The 25,839-nt window shown below is 37.9% G+C and overlaps 1 long non-coding RNA gene across 2 annotated transcripts in view; it reads left to right on the forward strand.

Moving 5' to 3' along the window:
* Positions 1-19,108, forward strand: part of LOC133273048 (uncharacterized) — a 54,154-nt gene extending 35,046 nt beyond the window's left edge. For both annotated transcript variants that reach the window (XR_009744636.1, XR_009744641.1), the window contains exons 3-4: positions 16,098-16,314; positions 18,890-19,108. This is a non-coding gene — a long non-coding RNA (uncharacterized LOC133273048). The remainder of the gene's footprint in view (positions 1-16,097; positions 16,315-18,889) is intronic.
* The last annotated feature ends 6,731 nt before the right edge of the window (positions 19,109-25,839 follow it).

The following is a 25,839-nucleotide window of genomic DNA, read 5'->3' on the forward strand; positions in this document are numbered from 1 at the left end:
AATTTAAGAACCTAACCTTGTACTGAAGTCTTGCAGCCCAGAATCCAGTTCTTGAAGAAGCTCTAGATTTATGCATCTGGCATATTCTAAGGGGATTTTGTTTTACGTCCATCATGTGATTCTTTTTCACTCTTCACATATACATACTACATCCCTAAGTAGCTGCATAGAGGTGAAGAATAAGATCTTGGCTTGAGGGAGAAAATAAATATTTCCAGTATATATTTGATATCTGTGAAAGTGGCAGATTCTGAGGTTGTCATGGATGCCAGCAGCTTCAAGGAACATTTTCACATTAGCAGTGTCCAGAATTTACAAGAGAAGCTCCCAATTACCTTTTAGATTTTCTAGAATCAACATTTGTTTTCATGATGTCCACTGAAATAGGTGATTGATCTGAAATTAAGAAGCTCTTTCTGCAGTTTGATTCTTCTAACTGTGTTGCATGGTTTTATTAATGTCCCTCTGGCTTCCTACTAAATCCAAACAACTTAGTTCCTTTGTTTATAAAATGCTACATGTGCCAAAAGATGCACTGTTTTGTTCTAATGCAACCAATAGCAAATGATAGTACCCTGGGGAATTCCAAAGAAAAGGAAAACAAGCACAAAATGCTAATGTGCTTCTCCATTGCCTTTCGAGATTAGAGCATCCTCCACCAATATTTTGACTGTTCAATGGAATTATACACTCATAGAATAACTTGAGTTGGAAAGGATGTCTAGGGATCTTCTGATCCAATCCCCAGTATAAAGCAAGACAAAATTAGAGTAGGTAAAAGAGCACTTTGACCTTCTGAGGACTGAAGGACAGAGATTTCACAGCATCTCTGGGCATCCTGCTCCAATATTTGCCTGCCCTTGTGTAAATGTTATTCTCCATAAATCAAAATATCTGTTGTTGCATCTTCCATTCTTTGCTGCTTCTCCTGTAACTGCTCTTCTCTGAAAGGAACCTGACACCATCTTCTCTGTAAGTTGTATAGGACAGCAATTAGATTCCCACCGTCCCCTTTAGTTTACTCTTCTCCAGGTTAAGCAAACCCACTTCTTCAGCCTCATTTCACCTGTCATATTCCGCAGCCTCCTAAACATCTTAATGACCTTTTCACTTAATACTTTCCAGTTTGTCAATATCTCTTTCACTGGGGACCCAAAAGCAATCACAGTCTTCTTTCTCATGTTTCACATGGCAAGACAACAGAAAGGGAAGAAATATCTTCCCAATAATGGTGCTTATACCGGGCACTTTGACATCTGTCTCAAGAAAAGATCTTTACAGAAGTAGTGCTCCTGATTCAAGAAAAAGCTAAAGCTAAAATCACATTCAAATAAGCTCTTGTTATTGAGGTAGGAGAGAGCAGCTCTCCAAACTTGTAGATTTAGCTGTTCATATCGAAGACATGAATGCTGAAAATTTCTGCAATTTTGTGTATACTAGGAGAGTATAACAGCAGAGTAACTTCAGTTTTAACAACTAAATTTAGTATACCAATTACATATTGCCTAAACTGGACCATTTAGATAGCTGACCATAGGTGGCATGGACAGAACAAAAGTTGAAGCAATGCAGGGATATGCAGTTTTGCAGTCCAGCATAGGAGGCACAGAACTGTGCTGCATTGCGAAGTGTTCTACACATCTCCTGTTTTTAATAGATAGTCCTATACTACAGATTTACTGTACTACACAGAGACCTAAATGGGGTAAACAAAATACCAAATGATGCCAGCACTTTATCAGAAGTCACCCTGCTGATGAAACTTTCCAGAAGATGGAGGCTTTGTTTCATTTGAGTGTCAGTAACTTGTTCAGTAAATTCTCATCACAAAAATGTGAGATGTCAGTACCCACCAATGCTAAAGGGAAAATCTTAAAGAAAATACCACTAGTTTTCAACTTATATCAGTAGCCTTCTAGTATACTAGTAAACTACGTTGTGCTTATTTTAGCCCTGCTGACTAGTCTGTAGCTTCCAACCACTAGCAGCCAAGCACACTCTCAAGCTTCTATGCACCGGCTTCTCCCCAGTACTGTATTCCTGTGGCTTACTATGTGTGTGCATGTGTGTGCAGAGGGGAGGGCAGATAGTGAATATTGGAGAGTTTTAGCACACTTTTAGAGCATCCAAGCCTGAAGTCAGGGTGTTTAATGCTTGGAATGGGATGGTCGAGCAAAATGATATCACTTTTATCTGGAATCTGGGAATAAAGCCAACTCAGATAAAACAGAAATAAACAAACCCCAAAACAACTGACTAATCTGACAGCTGTGGCAAAGCAGGCCAAGAACTCAACTACTTTACTGCAAATGGAGTATGCTTATACTGTACGTTGGTAGTGTATAGAGGCAGCTGGATGAGGGTGACATATAAACAAGTGGTAGGTGCACACCTTCAAGAACCTCACATTCTCTCAAGGATGCCTGCAAGTATATTACTTCATTTCCAGTTTTGATTTGCAAATATTTTTTGACATCTACATTTGAAAGAAGTGCTCAGTCTCCTCAATGTGGACAACAAAATTTGAAGGATATGCCTGAAAATCTAGAGGCAGCGTTTCAGATTTCTAGATCAACAGCTCTCCCGCTGCTGTTGTGCAAGACAGAGTGGCATGGTTGGGGTGATATTGCAGAAAAGACTTTGTACTTAGAAGAAGTCCTCTGACATAGAGGCTCCTGTATACACTGAAACAACTTCAAAGCTGATGAAAGATAAACAGATAGTCTTGCTGTATTCTCTTGCAATGTTACGAGATAAAGACACTGCCAAAAAGACAGTCAACACCAGCCCCAGTGGAGAAGAGAGCCTTGTGACACTCACTGAAGCAGTAAAGAAAATCTTCAATGGAGATTTGGGGAAGAAAGCCTGGGATTTAGATGCTCTGGTAATGTATGGAATGAACAAATATGACAGAATAAATGAAATGGGTAAGGCAGCTTCAGAGTTCATCCTGTGGTAACTCTAGTGTTTTGCTTAACACAGCAGTCTGAGGGCTCATAATGAGAGAAAGTCTCTTCAGCAGGAATAAACTGCATATTTGGTTTTCTAAGTGTGAAATCCCAAAAGGGACTCAAATAGGCTTTATATTATTACTTGGATGAAGAACATGATATGGATGTCCTTGGTTTACCTGTAATAGCTTTTAGATATGCTTTTACTCCATTGCACTTAATATATCATTTTATTATTTGATTTATATTCATGTTTCATACGGTAAGTATGCCAGAAAAAGGAAACAGAAAAAATGGGATGAACCTGTGTTTGGAATTTCCCTAGGTTTCTTCTTCATTAAGGGTTTCATAATGCTATTTTTTTTTTTAATTCTAATCCAGCCAGCACCTTGTTGGGACCAAAACCTGGCAACTTGGAGGTTCCTTTAACTGAGAGGGGGTATGTAAGCTTGAACATGAAATCAATTAATCCAACCTTGTCATTTGCCTATTTCAGATTAATTACCACTTTGTTCTACTATCTTGCATAGGAACGCCTATGTCTCCCTGTAGGGAACTCTTCCATCTTTTCATAGTTTTCTTTGTCACGTAGACTTTCCTGCCACCCAGCCTAATTTGTTTTTCCTTGATTTTGAGTTTTACATTGTATCCCCCAAAAGGACTCACAGCTGTGTCTCTGTTTGAATCTACTTTTGTAATTTCTTGCTACATTATGTTCTTTCAATATTTCTTTGTAGCTTGTTCTGCATCCTTCATGACACTGGCACTATCAGCTCTGACTGATCTATCATCCTAAAGCTCAAAATCATCCCTTCTACCTTCCAACTGAATATATGATTCCATTTATAGTTATTTAATGGGCCTTCTGCCAATATTCAGAGAATCATAAAATGGTCTAGGTTGGAAGGGACCTTAAAGATCATCTGGTTCCGATCCCCCTGCCTTGGGCAGGAACACCTTACACTAGACCAGGTTTCTCAAAGCCCCATTCAACTTGGCCTTGAACACTGCTAAGGATGTGGCAGCCACAGCTTCTCTGGGCAACCTGTGCCAGTGTCTTACGTCTCTCATAGTGAGAATTTCTTCCTAATATTTAATTTAAATCTACCTTCTTTCAGCTTAAAGCCATTCCCCCTTGTCCTGTCACTACATGCTTTTGTAAAAAGTCCTTCTCCAGCTTTCTCATAGGCCGCTTTAGATCCTAGAAGGCTTTTCAAAGGTCTTCCCAGGCCTTCTCCAGAATGAACAACCCCCTTGCGCTTGGCCTGTCTTCATAGGAGAGGTGCTTCAGCCCTCTGATCATCTACATGGCCTCCTCTAGAATCATTCCAACAGGTCCACGTTCTTCTTATATTGGAGGCCCCAGAGCTGGACACAGTACTCTGGGTGGGGTTTCATGAGAGTGGAGTAGATGGGGAAAATCACCTCCATCGATCCACTTGTCATGCTTCTTTTGATGCAGCCTAAGATATAGTTGGCTTTCTAGACTGCAGATGGCAGAAAATATATGAATTGCATATGATTGCCCATATTACATGAGCAGGTATTAGGAAGCTCTCCTTTGGCCAGCAGTGGGTCTGTACTGGAGCTGGCTGGAACTGGCTTTGTCCAGCACAGGGCCAGCCGTTAGTCTTTCCTCACAGAGCCCACACCTGCAGCCTCCCCTCTACCAAAACCTTGCTGCAGAAGCCCAACACAAGTTCTCATTACAGTGTTGACAACATTTTGACTGTAAATAAAACACACAGGGAACTAGGAGGATTTAGTAGGGTAATCCTAGTACTCCAGACCTTCAAGAAGTAATCTTCCTAATTCAGGCTGTAAAAAAAAGTCAGAACCCATTTTTTCAAGGAGTTATAAAATATTGTGATTTGTTGGGTTCCCTTTTCTGCACATATGTTTTCCCTGGAAAATCATAATAAATATGACGATGGCATTTGTTTTCATTTGCTTATTTTCAGCAGACAGTATGGGGCATGGCTAAAAGTCTGCGTCTGTGCTGCAGAGAGAGGCTGCCATGTGCCCCAATGTAGTGAGGAATGATGAGGAACACTTCCAAGAGAAAATACGTTGAAACTGGAAATGCCTGAGGGCTAACAGAAAATTCAAGGGAGGACAGGGACAACAAAAGTAACTAAGACCCACAAAGGTGAAGGACTTATTTAATGTTTTGTTGTGCTGCATTTATCCTTCAAGTTTACGATGAGTAGCCTTAGTGAGAAAAGGTTGGGGCTGCCCCATCCTGTATGGTTTAATCCAGCCACCTCAACTACAGACCCACTGCAGAACAAAGCTAAGCCCATTGTGAAGTCTGTGGCACCTCTGTGGAAACACACTTAAGGAAAAATATCAAATGCTGGGGGAGAGAAAGCCTCGATACTTTATAAGCACTGAGGATGGGGAGTAAGTCAGCAGCTGGATAGATGCAGATCTGTAACACCTGAGAATAGGTAGCATACCTTAACAATTTCTTAGTCTTTTCAGGGTGCTTGCTCTTGGCAAATTCATCTTAGTGCCTAAGGTCTTATCATTGCTAAATAATGTGAACCACTCCTGACTGCACTTGCACTTCCTGACAAAGCCAAAGTTTACTCCGTGAAGTAAGAAACCCTTCTTTTGTGGATGGTTTGGACAGATTATATAAAGCAAAATAAAGGACACAGTTTTAAATTACCATGCCTACTTTTTCATTCAAATACTTGCAATTCACCTCACTATTACATGTCTTATTTATTTTTCACCCTTAGAGGTAATGCTTCCTGACAGACTTATGTTCTGAGCCTGACTTTTCTCACTTTGATTGTTGACTTCAATTGCCTGTACATGGACATTTAAGATAATTTGAAATTTTCTAGGGTATCCTGCCCGGCCTCCAGCTGAGAGAACAGTAGTGTTTATCTAGGCCTTGCATCTAATTGATGATATGCAGATACCTTATTCAATCTAAGACATTGCAAATGACACTAGGCACCCATATTTGGGAAAGAAGTTTAGCTTTGAGTCTCTTTTTAGGATAGTTTCTTAACTGATGTGAGTTCACTGATAAAAGTAGAAACAAAATAAATTGCAACAATGCAACAATGCAGTAGTTCCCAAACCCCATTGCATGTCTTGCTATGTGTAATTGCATAATACTCTGGGTTTCGGGTCTTCATCTACAAGTTCAACAACTAGATACAATCCATGTGACCCAAGGTAGATAATTGCAACACAGGGGGTTAGTCTTGAACCAGTGAGCACAGGATGCCTTTATTATCAAAGAAGAAGTACAGATACTCATTATCTTAAAATATTACTTTTAGCCTTCCTAAAATATCATAAAAAATTAATCCCATTGAACCACACATTAAATGAGTCTTACAGCCACTGCTGAAAACAACTGTTGCATAGTCAACAGATTGACTACAAAGGGAGCCTAGGATGGCAATTCACTCTCAGTGTTTAAAGCTAGGTAGGCTGAATGTCTTATCTGAAGTCTTTGCAAAATATTAGCTCACCATCTGAAGAATTTATACAGACCCAAAATCCTAAGGCTGATTCGTTCTTACAGGAAGGGTGATGTTCAGTGACCATGGTATTTTGACATCATTTGCTCTGTAATTTTCCAAAATGAGATGCAAAATGAGAAAACCAGATCTTGTCTAACATGATCAAATTTAAAATGTTCAGGGAAGGAATTTAGATAAATATAGAGAAACCAACAGCTCAGTTGAGTTTCCAAGATAAGATTGAAACAGAAATTTGAATCCTTGATATTAAGCTCTGAAAGATGCCAAACCTACTTCTGACAGCAAACACCAAGGGATAAGAAGTTATTCAAGATTTTATATTGAAGTTTTAAGAGATGTCATTTCACTAACATTGGAGAATTTTTTGTTTAGAAGTTAGTTTGTGAGAAAAGCATTGGCTCCTTTTCTTTTTTTTTTTTTTTGACTCTGTACTGCCTATGAACATGTTACATTGGTCTTTAGGAAGCATAAAATGATATGCTTGGGACGTTCTGTGCAGGATTTTACTCAGACCTACTCTAACAGAGTTCAAAAGTCTACCAATTCCAACCATATTAAATTGGTGCAAAACAATGGGACAAATATGTTAGAAAGTTTTAGCAGAAGACATTTTTTTGTATCTGTAAAATATTAAAGAAAATATCTGAATATTCTGTTTGTCTTCAGGCTGATCAGGCTTCAAGTTCATTAAAGAAATAGAAAAATGCCATATCCAAGGTTAGGAGTTCTGAATGCAGAAAGCATTTTCTTCTGTGCTTAAGAGGTAAACTGTGGAAAACACAGTTTGATTTGATAAAGAAACTTTCCATAGCTCATTCCACCCTTAGGACAATTTCAGTTTTTTAACTGCAGTCATTGGCACCTAAAAGTTTTTATTAAATCATTTACAACTTGCAGATTTTTCATCAGACTTCAACAAAATAAACCTAATTCTTTCTCATATTAGCTTTACTGTCTGTCTACATTTGAATGCAAAGGCTTATATCTGCCCCAGAATTTTTCTACCTAAAAGTGTGTAAGCCTGGGTAAGCACTTGGGAATGAGGGATGCACTGTTTTAAGCAATTTTATATTCAAGAATTTTACTTACCACTCAAGTGACATATGCCAATAGATGTAATTCATTGGATTGCTTAATATAGAAATAATTGTGTTATACAGTATTTTGACTGTAACTGATTATCTATCATGCAGATTGCTGACTTAAATCTTACAACCTGCTTCTTCCCACAATGTGATTCATTTAATCATAAACCTAGTATGATTTTCTGAATCTAGACCAAATTCAGCAAAATGCATAAGAATAGATCTAACTGTAAGTATGCAAATGTTTCCACAGGCTCCAAGTTAAGCATATATTTAAGCAGTCTGATGTCTCAAAGCCTAAGTAAATCTTGATTCTTGATCTAAAATTTGCTTTTCATAAACATCTGTGAGCTTCATTTTATACAATTGTTAAAGAATAAAAAGTTTAGCTACAGAAGTTACCAACAAAAGGAAATTCTGTTTGAAATCCACCAATATGTTTGCTAATCATTTTTTCAGTATTTGCCCATTTGTCTGTTCAAATGTCTGGGTCCTTTATTTCAGGAACATTTTAAGCAAGCTATGCAAAAATCTTCCTTTGTGCTAGTTTGGCATATCGCAGGAAGGTTGAAGTTTTTTCTTCCTTCTTTTTTTTTTTTTTTTTTTATGCCTTCATGTACCCTGTGGAAAGCTTAAAACATTTAAACTTTCTTCTAGGACTGACTGTTTTTCAAGTTCATTCAGATGTAGCTTATATTTCTGGTATGTTGTGAGGAAAGATGCCTGTATTCATATAAATGGTACTACTTAAGACCTGAGAAATCTTAGCTGTTTATATCTCTTTTAACATGAGTAGCTAGAGGCTTTCCATCCCAACATTATTTAATGAGCTGCTCTGTGTCTTTGCCTTACTAAAATACAAGCACCTTAAACATTAACTGGGATAGAAGTGGCATGTGTATAGAAGCTTGCATGAAAATCACAAAGCTTAATTCTTTTGTGCTTTTGAAATAGCTACTCAGCCCTGGCTCAAGATCAAAATACTAGCATTAAATGATCGCGGTCTTCAAAGGTTGTATAATTTAGTCTAAATATTCTACCACACATAATGTAACTACTGCAAAGACTCACTGGTGATTGGCCAACCTTTCCATTTCCAGGGTTATATCTGAGAATAGATAAAATTACCTCTTACCTGAAAAATAAACAAAATGTTGCAGAAAACCAGATCAGCAAATATGAAACATTTGCTACTGAACAGGAAAAGCCTTCCCCTTTAAAATGTACAAATTGGCGTACATGACATCTAATTTTCTTTGTGTTTGATTGGAGAACTAATAGACAACAGAGATCAGCACAAAGCATTTCAAGCTCGTATACAAATAGGTTAATATCAGTACCGCCTACTCCTAACAACTAACCTGAGATGTGATTATTTAACTGCACTGCTTTTTTTTTTCTCTTGATTTACAATGCAGTTTTACAATTCAAGCATACTGTTAATAAAATAAAGACAGAGTACATCAGAAATCTATCACAAGGCTTGTCAGCTACAGAAAAAACAGTGAGCCTTTAGAAAATGACTGTCCTAGTTCTGTTATGCAAAAAGGGCAAGGAAGAGGAACGTCTTTATTTTTCTTAAGCAGTTCATTGATTTATATACTTCTTTCATGACTTTTTTCACTCTTGTTTTCTCCAGATTAAATAAAAAAAACCTTCATCTTTTCAGCTTTTGCCCCACCAAAGTCTTTGTTACCTTCTAATTATATTGTCACAGGCCTTCATTTATATCTGCTGTTTTGTTTTTTGGTTTATTTTCACTTATATGACCAGGAGAACAAAATATCAAGAGTACGTGAGGGCAAACATGATGTACACAACGTCGTAACATTATCTTCAGGATTGGTTTGTATCCTAATCCTTACCGTAGCACAACATGGTATTTTGGTTTGGCTGCTCCTCCACTCAACAGAAGATCTCCCCACACCATCTGCAGAATACTGGAGCTTGCTAGCATAGTTTTCCCTTCCTGCTCTCACTTCAGCAGTTTAAGCCAATTGCAGCTCTTATATCTCCCTTACCTATTTGTCTTCACCAGTGAACAATGAGAGAAGAACAACCAAGGAGTAAAAGACCAGTGTCAGCTGTCCCACCACCTCTTGCCTCCTTGTACTTGGCACTTGCCCAGCCTACTCACCTCTCCCTAGGCTTGCCCCACTGCTCTCTGGAGTAACTTAGCTTTAGTGACCAGAAGAGGTGCAAGGCAACAATGATATGTTGAGCAGGAAAAGAAGGAGTAAAAAAGTATCTGGCTTTGAAGTAGGAGGTGTAGAGAAGTGGAGAGGGAGAAAGTAGAGGTGATGATTAACCCACAATTTCTTCAAATTATTCTTTTGTTTCAATTGGAATTGAAATTTAATTTACATTTGTTATACCTTAACAAACACTTCTGAACATTTAATTCTTCAGTCGTCTCCGCAGAAACAATTGCATCACATTCGTTATCATCTTACACAGTTTATCTCTTCTCCAGCTCATTAATATCTGATAAATCAAATGCAGAACATGGTGCTTTTCATCAGGTACCTCTATGATGAATAGTAAGGATGAAGTTTACCTCATTAAATGTTTTTGCTGTCTAAAAGTAGAATATGTAGTCCAAACTAGTCACCAAAGCTACCTTGAGAAAGCCAGACACCATGAAGCACTTCCACAAGGTGAGCCATCTCATCTAAGATGGGATGATTTGCCCCTTGTTTTCTGTCTCTTTAGCGGTTTCTGGTATGTAAGTGCAATTCACTTCTAATGTATTACAGCTACTTAATTTCCTTGAAAGCCTCCTTCAAGGGTTTCATAAAAGGCTTGTTGAAATTCCAAATTAGTTACAATAACTGCCTTCTTCTACCTACAATTCAGTTCAAATACTCTGAAGTTAGAGAAGTGTGATTTTATTTTATGGCAGCTGTTTTTTTCAGCTTTACCATTTGACACCAATCAAGATGTTCTATAAACAAGAGACCTTCATTTATAATTCAGATCTTTTCTTCATACTGAAGCAAATCTGAAATCTAAAATTTCTAACATTTTTTAAAGGAGATTATACTTTCTGCCATCAAACTCCCCAGGTGGGGTTGATTAATTTAATGAGGTATTACATCTATTTTGACAGCATTTTCCTTAAAATCCTTCAGTGTGTCATCCAGTCTTGTTACCTTGTCACCACCTAGCACCTCTCCCGAACTTTAAAAACTGCTACCGCTTCCTTGTATTGACTCCAAAAGTTATTTTAGGATACATATTTTTCCATCATGCTTACTGAAAAAGACAGTCTGAAAGAAATGTAATTATTTCTTGACACCACTACCATATTTAAACACATTAATTTACAGTAGTGGGTATTATTGCAGGTTGTCGAGGAGGAAAGGAATCAGGAATCCAGTTCCACTACTCTTGAGTATTTGAAGATCATAGAATCATAGAATGACTATATACTGGAACAGTAAAAGCATGTTTACAGTTAGAAGACAACAGAACCAGAAACTTGAAATCAGCAAATACCAACCTCCTCCACATACTTGACTGTGGGACAAAAATGGTACTCAGTGATTCAAAAGTATAACAATTTTGTGGTTGTTTAGGATTTGTTTGTTTTCACTTTAAAATGCTTGTCATTACCACAGGTCATCAATTCAAAACTATGTAAGGAGAATCTTCCATGTTATCATTTATTGTTATTTTTCCCACTGTATTTCTAATTCACATTTCTACTATTCCCTTGTTATTGTTCATATTTTTCTTACTCATTTTATTAGTAGAACAACCTTGGATTTCAAAAAGGGGAGGAGCTCTGTTTTGAAATAGAAATTATCAGTTAAATGTAATGGATCTAATTCAGGATATATGCATTTACTATTTTCATAGAGAAAAGCAAAATACTGCAAAGCAACTTCCATCACATTTTTCTAACACCTGCTCAACTAGCCTCATTTGTTTAGAGTTGAATGCCCAAAGGAAAAATCTCTCATTTTATGCAAGAGTTAAACTGTCAGACTAAAATATAATCTCTGCACAGTCAGACTAAATTAAAAGATACTACAGCAATCCCAGGAAGTTAAGCAGATTTGAAGAGAAAACAGTACAGAATAAGTTAAGTTTTATAAAGCTTCATCAGCTCTCATTTTTTTTTTAATTTCTCCCCCTTCTTTTTTAATCCTTACAATAAAAAAGATCCTATAACTATAGAGATTGATCACAGATGACAAAACTATGAAAGGCAATCATAATTTCTGAGACTTCATTCCAATTCCTTCTTCTTACTCCTAGCTTAAAATTTCCAGACAAGTTTTGTAATGACCTACCAGGTGTTGGTTGTGCAGCTCCAGGTAGTGTCACAGTTCAGAGCCATAATGTACTAATAGATTCCCACCAAGAGTTATAACAGTACTTAGGTGACTTTCTGTGATTTGCAGTCTGCCATTGCTGTGTGTTTTTACGATAATGCTTCATAAATACATTGCTGCCTCAGCATCTGATAACTGAATCATTCCCCATAGATGCCTTATGGAAAATATTTCACATTTAGATTATTGTGAATGTCCTGGGTTCAGCAGTAGCAGTCATGTTTCTCCTTCTTGGTAGCTGGTGCAGTGCTGTGTTTTGCCTTTCAGCTGGGGAACAGAGCTGATAACAAGGATGTTTTGGTTTGGCCAAGGACTTTGTGAGCTTCATGCTCTGCCAGGGAGGAAGGGAAGCCAGGAGGAAGCAGACAGGACACCTGTGGGTTTAAACCACGACAGTGAAATACTGTCCCTTCTTATCTCCCAGATACATTATCCCCACAAATATTGTAAATGCTGTAGCAAAAGGTTTATCTGTTCTAATTAGCACGCATGGAGGAATGAAAACATTCATAATAGCATTTTGTTCCTCCTGAGCATTTAATGCACCATGTGTCCACTGGAAAAAAAAATAAAATAATACCTTTAGCTTGAAAAATATCAGAATGTCATCAATTCACTTTTTAAAATATTAGAGTGAGAAGAGTTGATTAGCCAAGGCGAAGTTTAGTAGGATACAAAACCTTGTATCCGTAGTTTGTGGCTTCAAACCCAGTTTCTTTCAGTGGAATCTGAAAGGTTTATCAGAATCACAGCTTTCAAGGCCAAAATAAATACCTTTTGATCAAATATCCTGACTTTACATTAAAATTACCTAGTTATCCCTGCACTACGAATGCTATTTGTTTAATCAAATTTTATGCTTCAGCAACATATGTGAAAACATTCAATGGATCAGAGCTCCAGAAAACCCAGACTTGCCAAAATTATTTTTTATTTATTTTTCTAGAACCTTTTGGCCTGTAATATCAAGCATTCTCTTTGCATTTCTGGATTTGGACAATACAGGCCACTTCAAAAACTAGACCAGCTGCTTTTTCACCTCATTTTTCTGGTTTTATTCTATATTGTTTTAGCTTTTCAAAATTATCTTAAAACCTGAAACATGTCTGCTGCACATAGTTTTCCAATATAAACCTTTCCAGGTCAAGTTCCCCTCCCTACTCCCAACCATTGTTTCACTATTTATGCTCGAAGTGTTATACTGCTCCTTTTTACAAGAGAATGTTAGGTGCTTGTGTTGATTTGTTTGCTCCCTAGTTTTCTTTTCAGTGTTCTTTTTTTAGGACACAATGGTTAGCTATGGTCAATACTCCAAGAATGAGGCCTAAGTTATCTAAAACTCCTCCAAGAGCATGACACCTACCAAGTATAACTCATTTCCTGAACTTTCTAACCCATAGGTGATGAAATTCACCAGAACAATCCCTTACTGGTTTGGCAGGCCCCTGAGTAATTAATTATTTTGGCCCACACATGTTCAGAAGTGCTTGTTCAGATGAACATGGCACCTGCCTGTCTCACAACTAGTTTAGGTACATGGTGAAAGTGTTACCTCAAGTTTAGAAATAGAGATAGATATGCATTCATTTTTACAATACAGCATTTTCACAGCAGATTGTCACTATTCAATTATTTTTCCTGTAGTGTTTTTCCTAAACAGTCGTTCTCCAGGTCATATTTTTGCATTTAATTGTCCTCCTGCACCTTACAAGCATAGTAAAAATGGAGGTTTACAATAAACCATATTTTTACAGTACTGCTGATTGATATGGCCTATATTTATCACTTGCATTACGTTAATGCATAGCCTTAGGGCTAGGAATAGGAGCCCTTCTGTGCTGGATGCCTGCCACATATTCAATAAATAAAATAATTCCCTGCCCCAGAGAGACTACTTTCTAAACATAGAGTTGGATAGAACAGGTGGAAAAAAACAGAAGTAGACAAGACAATAGTGAAACAATCATTTTTCATCTTGCAAAATTGTAACTGTTATACTACACAGCAACTTAAATCTGTTTTCCCATGTACCAAAGGCAAACTATTTTCTGTTTTCAATAGCTATCTCTTTTCCCATCAGTTAAAAATATTTATATCAATCTTATTTCATTTGACTTAATAATTTTTAAATCACTTTCACTGAAGTATAAAAAGCTGTTGAGCTCCTTTATTTAAATATGAAACATAGCAATAATCACTCTTTGGTATTTAATTGTCTTTGGTATTATTCTAATTAGCTAGATCTCCTCATGGAGGATAACAAATGCATACTAACTCAGGACAATTAGAGAGATGCTAATAAATGTGACACCATGGTTCCTCACAGAATGCAAAAGCAGAGCCAATATGTAACCAAGCAGCTTTCAAAGAAAATTACACATTTCAGGAGCTAGAACTTAAAGCTTTCATTGGGATGATTTCAAGAGACAGGGACTCATTACGCTTATCAGTCAGTATTCACCCTGTTACATTTTGGTCCCTTCAGTTGGTGCTAGACTGCAGAGAAAATTAAAGTTATCAGTATTAAAAAAAATTGACAACGCTGCTGAATCAGTAAATTTCAAAGTGCTGGGACTAACTCATAGATAGCAAAACCAGCAAAACTCCTTGAACTTCCATGGAATTCCATATCCTCTCTTGTCAATATTTTTTATGTATCTGACAGAGTATACTGTGATAAGGTAATAAAAAGTCTGGAAATTAGGAAGAAAAACACAGTTGATGAGAAGGTAGACTGTTTCATTTTGTTAATTTGCTTTTTCCCAAGACCAGATTTGTTTCAAAGTGTAATGCTGAGGATGTCTCAAGGAGAACACTGTAGACATCCTGCCCCTCATAGAAGTTTAGTTGTCTCTTCTTGTGACTACTTTGAGACACTGTACACAACTCAGAGGTAGCTCCTGAAAGGTTTATCTTATCCTCTAAAATCTGGTACATACCCGCTACACAGCTCACAGATTTCAGTAGAAATCATTCTGCAGGCTTCAGCACTCATTGTATCAGACCACAAAAGATAATCCAACTAAAGCTATATTTTAAAGTATGAGAATTTAAATTATTCTATTCATGTGTAATTCCAAAGAAGCCCTATCTCACCAAAAGATACCTGCTAAATTCAGCATGAATCTCTCTTTCAATAGTCATATCCAAAGGGCAAGGACAATTCCACTGGATTTCAAAATTAAGCCTTTGGGACCAAACATTGCTGTCTTTCTCTATGAGAGGTCCCCATGACTTTCAGTCCAACATCATGTCCAATACCCAAGATAAGCAATTAAGAGTTTGAAAAAGTTTGAAACTAAGGCACAAGTTATAAAACTGCAGTATACCTTTGAGAGCCAAAAAATATTTGCTACTGTAACTTTCCAATCTTGCCAAAATATTTGTTATCTCAGAGTCAAAATTTTTCAGATCCACACTCAATGGCATCTATAAGGTAGTCCCACTGGTATCGAGCTGGCACCACAACGACAAGTACAATAATAGTCTGGGAATCCAGAATAGGACTATAATAAACGTAGTCCCAGAACATTACAAAACCAAGAAGAGCTCCAGGTGGTGCTAAGAAATATGTATTTATGTTACAAATATAAGGCTTGATCCCATCGTCTTCATTCAGGTTTAAAAAAAAAAGCAAAACCACTGAGATTTTTCATGTAATACAAAACATTTCCTAACCACAGAGGTATTTTTATTTACAAAAGTGATTTAATCCTTATTTTTCATTACTATCGTATAAATAATAGAATTCTTGATGTAGCAATCCTTTCTTACATAAGGAGTTGCCTGCCAAAATAGTCCCTGTAATTTCAGTAAGTGCTTATGGATATATGGACTAGTTAATTTAAAGCTTTTAGAATTGGGGTCCATTTTAGATAGAATTGATAAAGGAGAAAATTCCTTCCAACTTGATAATGAAACCTGATAATGAAAAGACAAGTCTGAATCATAGAGAGGGTGCTTTAGAACAGGAGGTGAGGCATTCCTGATTCTGCATGCAGCATAGCATATGGGGAATCCAAAGCAATTTCTGCTATTTTGTGTCTAAAAACAAAAGAAAAAACTCTGCTTTTGGAATTGGCACATGCAAATTTAAGGAAGTGACTTACCTGTTTATTTGCATTACTGGCTAAAGAGCAGTTTTCCCCACAGGCTATAAAACCATACATTTGCATCTTGCCTAAGATCCCATCACTTTCTACCCATTGACAGACCAGCACAGAAGAAAGTGTCCTTGAGTGTCAGAGCAAAGTGGTCTCATCTGTGAGGAAGGGAAGAGATACATGCAGAAATTAAAGATACTACGGAAATTTCCAAAGAAAAAGTGTCCTGGAGTGGCCTCTGCTGTGCTTCTTCTCCCTCATTTTGTACCAGCACCGATCAATGGAATCATTGCCTACTGTAATTCCCTGAAGTCATTACTTTACAGGTGAGTAATTTATGGCTTTGTAAAGGGCTCTGGGATGTTTGATTATGTCAAAGGTGTTATTGAAGTGCAGACTGTAGTTGCATCCCAAACAGGATGAAATTACCACTGGGATTTATATCATTATGTTCACTAATTATTTACAGAATGGTGCTAGTCACATTGTAGGTGTACTTGCAGCAAAAGAAGAGATGATTCTGTGTAGGTGAACGCAAACCCTATTAGGTAGTAAGATATCCAAAGGAGTGCATGGCATTGACCTCCAGTGGTAGAAGCAATAATAGGCAGGACAAGGAAATCCAGTGTCAAAGACATTAAGCAGACTTCTCAACCAGAAGGATTAATATTCACTGTGTGTATTTCTTAGTCCTCATCTGACCTAAGTTGCCTATCTTGTGACATTGTGGTGTAAGGAATGGTTCAGACTATACCAGAGCCACAGCATCAAAGCGTGACTAGAGAACAACTTAAGAACTACTGTGTAAACATCTGCCTATGGAGACAAGTACAGCAACCATGGGCAGAAATTTCATTTCCTCCCTGCTAAAATGGCAAGAAAAAGGAAAATGAGACATGATTAGTCCCCACAGAACTCAAATTCTTATCCCTGCAGAGCATTCAGTCAGAGTAGGAAAGCTCATACCACATGGTAATAGTTATCCAATGTGTCTATAAGTGGGCTGGGTCCCTGAGGACTACAGGTGTGACAGCATCCTTAGATGCAGCCCCAATGACAGAGACATGGGAGAGCAGTAAAATTTTGTTTTTAGTGCCAAGTACTACAATGATGTAAGGACTCCTTTCCCTCAGAGGGCTCACATCATTAACATTTTCTCTTAGTCTTAGAGTAAATCATGCCATTTAGTCACAGTCTATAACAAAGCAAAAACATGCTCTTTCTGAGCTCTCACACCCTCACCTGTATGATGGGAGCATCCCAGCTTGAAATAAGCCCCAAAATCCAAGTCACTCTTTTCAGTGGGTCTTCAGTCTTCTACTAGACACACACAACTCCATTTTCAGGAAGCTTCTATTTCTACTTCAATGGAGAGGCATAGTACAAATAAGTATTCAGAGAGACCTTCAACAATAGTGCCATCACTGGGGACAGATTCACAAAGTGAATTAAGCATTATGAAACCAACACTGCGTTATTTAATTAGGGACTGTGCTCCTAGACTCACCAGAGCTTAAGAAATGTCTTAATCTTTCCTTTCATTATTTAGCAAATAATCATTTGATATTTGGTAGCTTGTGATTTGCGGAAAACAAATCCCTCCAGTATGTGTGTGGAGGGGGCAGAGGCGGAATTCTACTGTGTTTATTCTGAATGTTGCCTAGAGTCAACTTTCAATTGTGAGAACACGTTTCGAGGGATTAGTTACTGGATTTGGAAGAATTATGGTTTCAGCTTTCTGACTGAAGAAAAGGAAAATCTTCTAGCCTACTAAAAATTAGAGAGTAATGTTGAATGCATAAGACAGGACTTCTGTGGCAATATGTAACTGCAGACGGCATTGGATATTGCAGTCTCTCTGAAGAATCAGAAGCAAAGAATTGGAATGAAACACATTGGACTTTTGATAATATTTTCCAGTTATAAAATTTCCTTACATTCCTAACAGTATATGTCCTCCTGCACATTGAGCAGAAGACCTTAATTTCTGCCCTGTAATTAAGGAACTATACTTGGGAAGACTGTTTCAGGCAGGAATGGTCTTTGGATGTCTAGTGTTGTAGTTTAAACTCAGCTGCTGAGTACCACACAGGCGCTTGCTCACCCTCCCCTTCCCCTGGATGGGATGAGAAGAGGACAATTGGAATCATGTAAAACCTGAGGGTTGAGATAAGAACAGTTTAATAAACAAACTAAAGTAAAATGCAGTGATAATAGAAAAAAAAACAATAAAAACCATACTGATAATAATAGTAAGGAACAACAAATTTTTCTAATAACTCTGTTTAATAGGTGCTGCTTTCCTACTATTTGGAGCACCTACTGTGGAGCACCTCCAATATGAAGTTAGGCTGAGAAACTTGGGGCTGTTCAGCCTGGAGAAGAGAAGGCTGCATGGAGACCTCATAGCAGCCTTCCAGTATCTGAAGGGGGCCTATAAGAATGCTGGGGAGGGACTCTTCATTAGGGACTGTAGTGATAGGACAAGGGGTAACAGGTTAAAACTTAAACAGAGGAAGTTTAGATTGGATATAAGGAAGAAGTTCTTTACTGTAAGGGTGGTGAGGCACTGGAACAGGTTGCCCAGGGAGGTTGTGAATGCTTCATCCCTGGCAGTGTTCAAGGCTGGACAGAGCCTTGGGTGACAGGGTTTAGTGTGAGGTGCCCCTGCCCATGGCATGGGAGTTGGAAATAGATGATCTTAAGGTCCTTTCCAACCCTAACTATTCTATGATTCTAAAGTCAGAAAACGCAAGTGATGCACAGTACAATTGCTCACCACCCACTGACAGGTAGTCCAGCCAGAGCAGCAATCTCTCCTTTCAAGGTGACTCCCCCTAGTTTATATAGCAGGCATGATGTGCTGTGGTACAGAATACCCCTTTGGTTAGCTTGGGTCAGGTGTACTATTTCTGCTTCCTCACAGCTTCTTGTGCAAAGTTCTTGTGAAAAGTAAGCACTACTGAGAAGGAACTAAAACATCAGCATGTTATCAGCATTATTCTCAGGCTAAAGCCAAGACACAGGACTACACCAGCTACTAGGAAGAAAACTAACCCTGTTCCAGCTGAAACCAGGACAGTTGGGAACCCCCAAATAAAAAAAGAAAACTAAATCTGACATGTGTGATGAATGTGTTTTTAAGACATACTACAGGTCAGCATCAAAGAAATGCAGAGGCAGAGAAAAGCATTCTGTTGTTTTTCAGGAAAGACAACACATTGAACACTTACGTTTGTCTTGGATGTCAGATCTGAATACTGATTATTATCTGACTAATGAAACCCAGCTTATTTGGGAATGAATATGTTCATTGCTAGAAGTTACAGCTGGATTCACTAATGAACCAGAAGCCTGATACTCCTTCCAGAGTTTATCTAAGGGCAAACCATAGGCAAAATAAAGTGAAAAAGAAAAACAGAGATCAGGGAGCCATCATGATGTAGAAAATGGCAAAGGAGCAGAAACGTATTTTCCAAGGGAACAAATCTTCAGGAAAAAGAACTGATAATACATGTAAAAGAACAAAGCCTTGCAGGAGGGCTGGCTGCAGAGACAACACAGGAAAGAAAACCCAGGGAAGTTAGAAGTGCACTGGGAGATAAGCATTGCAGTCTGTGAACTATCACCACTGAAGCTGTGTAGAATCATGGAATCACAGAATTGTTTCAGTTGGAAGGGACCTTCAAAGGTCATCCAGTTCAACCCCCCACCCTGCAATGAGCAGGAACATCTTCAACTAGATCAGGTTGTCTAGTTATGCTAGACGTAACTAGTATAGAGGTGGCAGTATTCTGGGTTAACTTCAAAATTAAACCCTTGTTAGATACATGCGTTCTTCCCCCTTTCCCATAGTCATGTCTATTGCTGCATTTACTGAAACTTACATACTTTTTGTTCTTAAAGTGATTTATCATAGAAAAGCTGAATTAAAAAAAAATGAAAAGAATATGAAAACAAATAATCCAAAAATTCAGTAACTAAATTCTAGACTTGGCCAAAGGTGTATTGCCGTTTCCCAAATATGGGTGGCAGCAATTTGTGCTCCTTTTGAACAGAAAAAACAGCAAATTACCAGGATCTATGAGAGAATCAAATATCAAAAATTCATTGTTTCCTTCATTAGCCAGACGTGGGGTATGTCTACACAGCATTTTCCTTGCAGAAGCCATCTCATTCTACCCACCTCCAGAGCCAGCTTCAATCTGGGAGCCAGTATGCATGTTTGTCACCCAGCCGAGCCTGAGACAATTTACCCTGCTTCCCTGCAGGCCTTTCCAGCTTGAACACATCCCACCTCAACCATGCTGCACTGCTGCATCACTGCATCCAGCTACCTCCAAGCACAAGCAGAGCCCATGCTTGTCCTCCTGCAAAATTTTCATGGATGCATCTACTGAGACCCATGTGCAGAAAGATAGCAAGCAGTAGGTACCTTAGAGCATCATTGCCAAAGGAAAAAGTCTGGCCAGCTGGCATAGCACTAGGATCTATAAATGCTTTCTAGCTGGTCATTGCTTGTACAAATCTGACAGAGAGGCAGGGAGGAATGATAGGGGAACAAAAAAAGCAAGACTGCAATTTTTATACCATTGCATATAAGATAGTTCCATGACTGGAAACTCACAGATCTGAAAATAACAGGTTGGAAGGATCTACAGCTCTACGGGTTCTTCTCAGCATCATTTGCTGCTCTGCTTAAACCAGGAGGACCATACAAAGAGGTTGTAAGAGGGCAAACATGATAAAAATGCTGATGTATTCCAGCTGGTCTCATAGAGCTATGCTTATAAAGGACCAATATTTCATAGTAAAAAATCTGTTTCCGTGCCAGTTTTGGAAGGCTCAGTGACAGCTAAGGAAGAGATGGAGGTCATTGTCAATCATTGTTCTAGTGGAAGGTGTTCCTGCCCATAGCAGGGGGTTTGGAACTGGATGATCTCTAATGTCCCCTCTAACTTAAACCATTCTATGATTCTATGATTATGGATTAACAAAGAAAAATTACTGATGGGCATGCATTTGCACCCAGCCTCCCTAAACTCCTCTCATAAGGATGTAGAAAGAAAGCCTGCTTTGTGATGGGTGACTTTAAGCACTATTTGCTGGACAAGTGGCTCAGTTTGTTACTAAAAACATAAAGGTGGAAATTTAACACCATAACACAGATGTCTAAAACTCCGTAGCAGTACCTCCCCGGGGTGCCTCAGGGGAAAAATAAACAGTACCAGTGGACAGTTCATACCATCCTAAAATAAATGTCTAAGATAAATCAATTGAATCATACCCTAGAAGTTGCTTATTTCTCTCTGCAAAATATGTCAGAGTGGTTAGCTGAAATTTAGTTGTCTAATTCCAAGAAATCTAAAAGAAGTAGAGATGAACCCCACTCATGGTTCTGTAAAATTATTTCTCAGGTCAAAAAAGTTTCTTTCTTACTACAAGAAGGCCTATGTTTTATAATTAGATTTGAATTAATGATAAATCATATGTAACTTGGGTAAATGGAAAACGAATGGTGTACAATTTAAAATATAGGTCACTTCTGATTTAAATTAGTTAAATTAGTTGAATCAATTTATTATTAGGTATAGGTAGGGTTTCGGGAAATTGGAATTAATGTTCATATGTATTAGGAAGAAGGGTCATCTTAGGTCAGCTGTAAGTCTTGCTTCAGGAGATGTAGATGGAATAATTCTAAACAGTGATATAGAAAAGAGAAATATTTTCTATTAATGCATTTGATATCTGAAACAAAGAAGGTTTTTTTATACACCTTTTCCATCTAAACTCCATCTCTATCAAAAGGATTGCATGAGATAATATCTGCTAAAAATAGAAACTTTCAGATTAACTCACATCTTAGAGCCAAACATTATTTTGAAGGGGTTAAAAATGGTTTTAATCACTTTTTAATTTTAAACAGATCTTAGAAATCTGGGATATTGAAATGACTTGGAAAGCTGCCAAAGTAATTCCTATGTTTATTAAGGGTGAAAAATATAACCTAGGAACCATCAGAAAAATTACATCTATTTGTATTCCAGAAAAAAAAATGGAACAGTTAGATCAGGATTCTATCAACAAAGAGTGGCTAAGCATACAATTAATGCCAGTAAACACAGTTTTGTAGAAAATAAATCTTGTCAAACAAACCTTTTTTTTTTTTTTTTTGACAGGGTCACAGGTCATATTGATAAAGGTGTCCATGCTGACACGGCAGTCTTCATTTTTAACAAATCATTTGACTTAATGCCACAAAACACTTTGGTTTAAAAACAAACTTGAATTGAGCAGAATTAACAGAGTGTACATTAGATACAATAACAAATACCAAAGCATTCGGAAACCAGTAATTAGGAAACCAGTGAGCACAGCTGCTTCTACAAGGTTCCCCCAAATAGTCATTGCTCCGTATATGAAAGAGCATATGTACAAAGCATAGCAGGATAGTAAATAGCAAAGATGAGGCTCTGCTGCAGAAATATCTGAAAAGTCTGCGAAAACAGTTAAATTCCAACAAAATAAGTTTAAGGATGACTAAATGCAGAACATAATGTCTGGGGACCAGGAATGCAAATTATAGGTACAGAAAGTGAGACTCTTGGAAAGTAGTAGCTCAGAAAAGGACTTGAGAGTCAGTGTAGATAATCACCTCAAAATAAGCTCTCAAAGTAGTGCTTTGGCTAAATGGCTAATATGATCCTTGGCTACATAAGAAGTGATTATAAAACAGAAGTAAGGAAATGCTACTGCTGTTCCACTTTGCTTTAATAAAACTCCTGCTACAATAAGACACCTAGTCTGGAGTCAGTTCTTCCAGAAGAACATGGAAATCAGAAGAAATTAAAGACAAACAAACAAACAAACAAAACCAACACAGGCTAAAGACTGGAAAACAAATCTAAAGCTGTGGGGCTTAGAGCTCAACTAATTTATCAGAGAAGGTTGAAAGCTGACTGACTCATGCATATAGGTATTCCACACAGAAACCGAATCCAGTAGGATTGCTTTCAAACCTGCTGGCAAAGACATAATTAGACATAATGACTAGAAGCTGGAGTTAGAAAATTTGACCTTGAAATAAGATACAACACAGAAAATGAAATTTCATGAGGTGAGGTGGCAATTTATCATTAGTCTGTTTTGTTAAGGTGGGTTTAGATAGCTGTTTGAAATAGATGGTATAATTCAGCTTTTCAGAGAAATTACACCTCCAGTGTAAGGAAGGCTTTAGATAAGATAGCCATAGGCCACCAGTCTGGCCTTGAAATTGGTCACACCATAAATACCATCTTCTCTAACCTCAATATTTATGTGCCATAAGATAACCAGAATTACCTACGTTACTCAGCATAATCATTACATGGGTAAGATATCACAGTATCACAGTATGCTAGAGATTGGAAGGGACCTCAAAAGATCATCTAGTCCAATCCCCCTGCTGGAGCAGGAACACCTAGATAATATTACACAGGAATGTGTCCAGGCGGGTTTTGAATGTCTCCAGGGAAGGAGACTCCACAACCTCCCTGGGCAGCCTGTTCCAGTGTTCCGTCACCCTCACTGAGAAGAAGTTTCTTCTCAAGTTCAAGTGGAACCTCTTGTGTTCCATATGTGCACATAGACAATGACTGTACTCAAAAGCCATACCTAAGGGTTTCAGCTAGCTGTCCAATGGGATCCAGAAACATTTATTTAAGTAATGCTACACTGTTCAGGTATAATCTGTTTGCCCTGGGTGGAAGGGGAAGTTTGAATTTGCATCTGTGTGTTTAACAGCAAAAGTGTTACCTTTCTTTGTACATCTTGATAGACTGCAGGTCAATCATTTTCTTTACTCTTCAGTGTATGTTCTAAGGCACTCAGTTTCTCCTGAAAGTCATACTGCTCTCCAGTCATTAGGTAAATGTGTATGTGTTTAAGTTTCCTTTGTTTTTTACAAGTATAACTATGCCAAAGTGTCCTTCTCTCACTTGTAGCATAATAATCTGCCTTTCATACCCAAGAACAGGGAAAACATAGATGTTGCATTGTAACACCCATAGTTTAGTCCATCTCCAAGGAGATATAAAAATATAGTTAGTTCATTCTTCTGAAATTGTGGAAATGAATATTGACTGTCAGGTCTCAGAAGAGATTTTATTTTTGTATCCATCACCACCACAGAAGACAACCTGGCTGAACTGGACTCCAGCAGGCATCTCCACTGTTTGCACACTGTGCCTACACAGATGCCTGCACAGAACCATTGTTTTCCATGTGCTAGCACAGGTGCCTTGTGGTTGGAATACCATTTGCAGTAGCAGAAAAGATATTCTGCATGTCATCTCTCAGTTGGCTCTGCAAAACTAATAGGCAATGCAACTTCTTTTTAAACACTCTAGTAAGCAGACATGACTCTAAATACACACAGCAGGCAGAGACATTGGGTAGGAAGGTGCCATTTTCAGCCATTCTTCAGTGAAACACCATCTGTTACAACATATGCAAGTGCAGTTACACATTCAGTTATAGGAGGTGAGAAGGGTGATTTTCTACCTGAGAAGTATGGTTCCTGTCTGATCATTTCCTTTCACCAAACCTGAGCCATTAGCACCAGAGACAGTCTACTGAAAAATGAAGAAATTTCACTATTTTTCTGTCTCCCCCTAATAGAAAAGGAGACTCAAATCCCTTGCTCTGTACTGGAACGATGGCACAGGTGGTTTCTATATGTAGACGAGAAAGGTTCATTTCAAAGGTCCCTAATAACGGAAAGAATTTGAGAGTAGGAGAAATTAAAAATGAGACTAGAAACAGCAAAAGGAAAGTTAATATATAGAATTTAAACATAAAAAAATTAATAATCCTGAGCTTCCGGCTTCATTTATTTGAATATTTTGGCAGATACATTATTAATGTTAACCTTATTTTCCTTGCTGAAAAATTAACATAAACAGAAACATAAAAATTATGATGTGCCAATGGAAAAACAAACAAACAAACAAACAAACAAAAAGAAGAGATATGGCTTGGAGACCTTTTCTTTGCATGGAAACACTAGATTCTAATTTAATTCAAAAAAACCCTCTAGTTTTCTGCAGCCTGACAAATCTCCTCCAAAAAATTATTTCCTCACTGATTACAGACGCAGACAATTGGTGCCCAAACAATCAAAGAAGGTTGTATTGTCAGCATGTTAATCATAGTGTTTCTTAGCAACCATATTTTATTTACAAGTAACAATACTTCTTCAGAGGCCTGTCACATTTAATGACAAGTAGCTTTGGGGGAAGGGCTGGAAAACGCATGCACAGCTCACGCCTTTGATGATAAACAGTTCGTGAAGAGGATAGAACAATGCTTTTGCTGATAACCTGGCACTGATATATACAAAGAAGTGAAGTGTGGGGCAAGGGCTTACACAAAACCGGGGCTTGCCTTGCTAGTCTTCACCCACAGAGGTTAGTGGTTTCACCCATGTGAGTCTGTAGGTGCCTCTCCTTTAGTCTCCTTAAAGCTGTGAATTTTCAAAAAATTCACAAGATAGCTAAGAGTTTGGGGATGAAAAACTTCTTGTTTCTTTGCCCATGGATGTCCCAAAAGACCTAGCTCTTTTCCCAGTACTTTCTTCTCAGCACCAGTGAGGGCAACAGCTCTATGTCTTCCGTGATCTTACATGACTGCCAGTGGCAATCATCAGTGCTCACGTATCTCCACCCTGCTAAACATAAAAGACATTGTCTGAAAAATTCTATTTTACTCTGAATCAGTTTTCTTCTGCACTTGTTGAGCAGTGCCTACTTGTCATCCTCATATTAAATACCGATAGTTTAGGGTGCTTTCAGATAGAAGAAGAAAGCATCTAG

The sequence above is a fragment of the Pezoporus flaviventris genome, unplaced genomic scaffold, assembly GCF_033815535.1.
Source record: "Pezoporus flaviventris isolate CSIRO_AGI_PZ_B2104156 unplaced genomic scaffold, CSIRO_AGI_Pfla_v1 ptg000031l, whole genome shotgun sequence".
NCBI classification, from domain to species: Eukaryota; Metazoa; Chordata; class Aves; order Psittaciformes; family Psittacidae; genus Pezoporus; species Pezoporus flaviventris.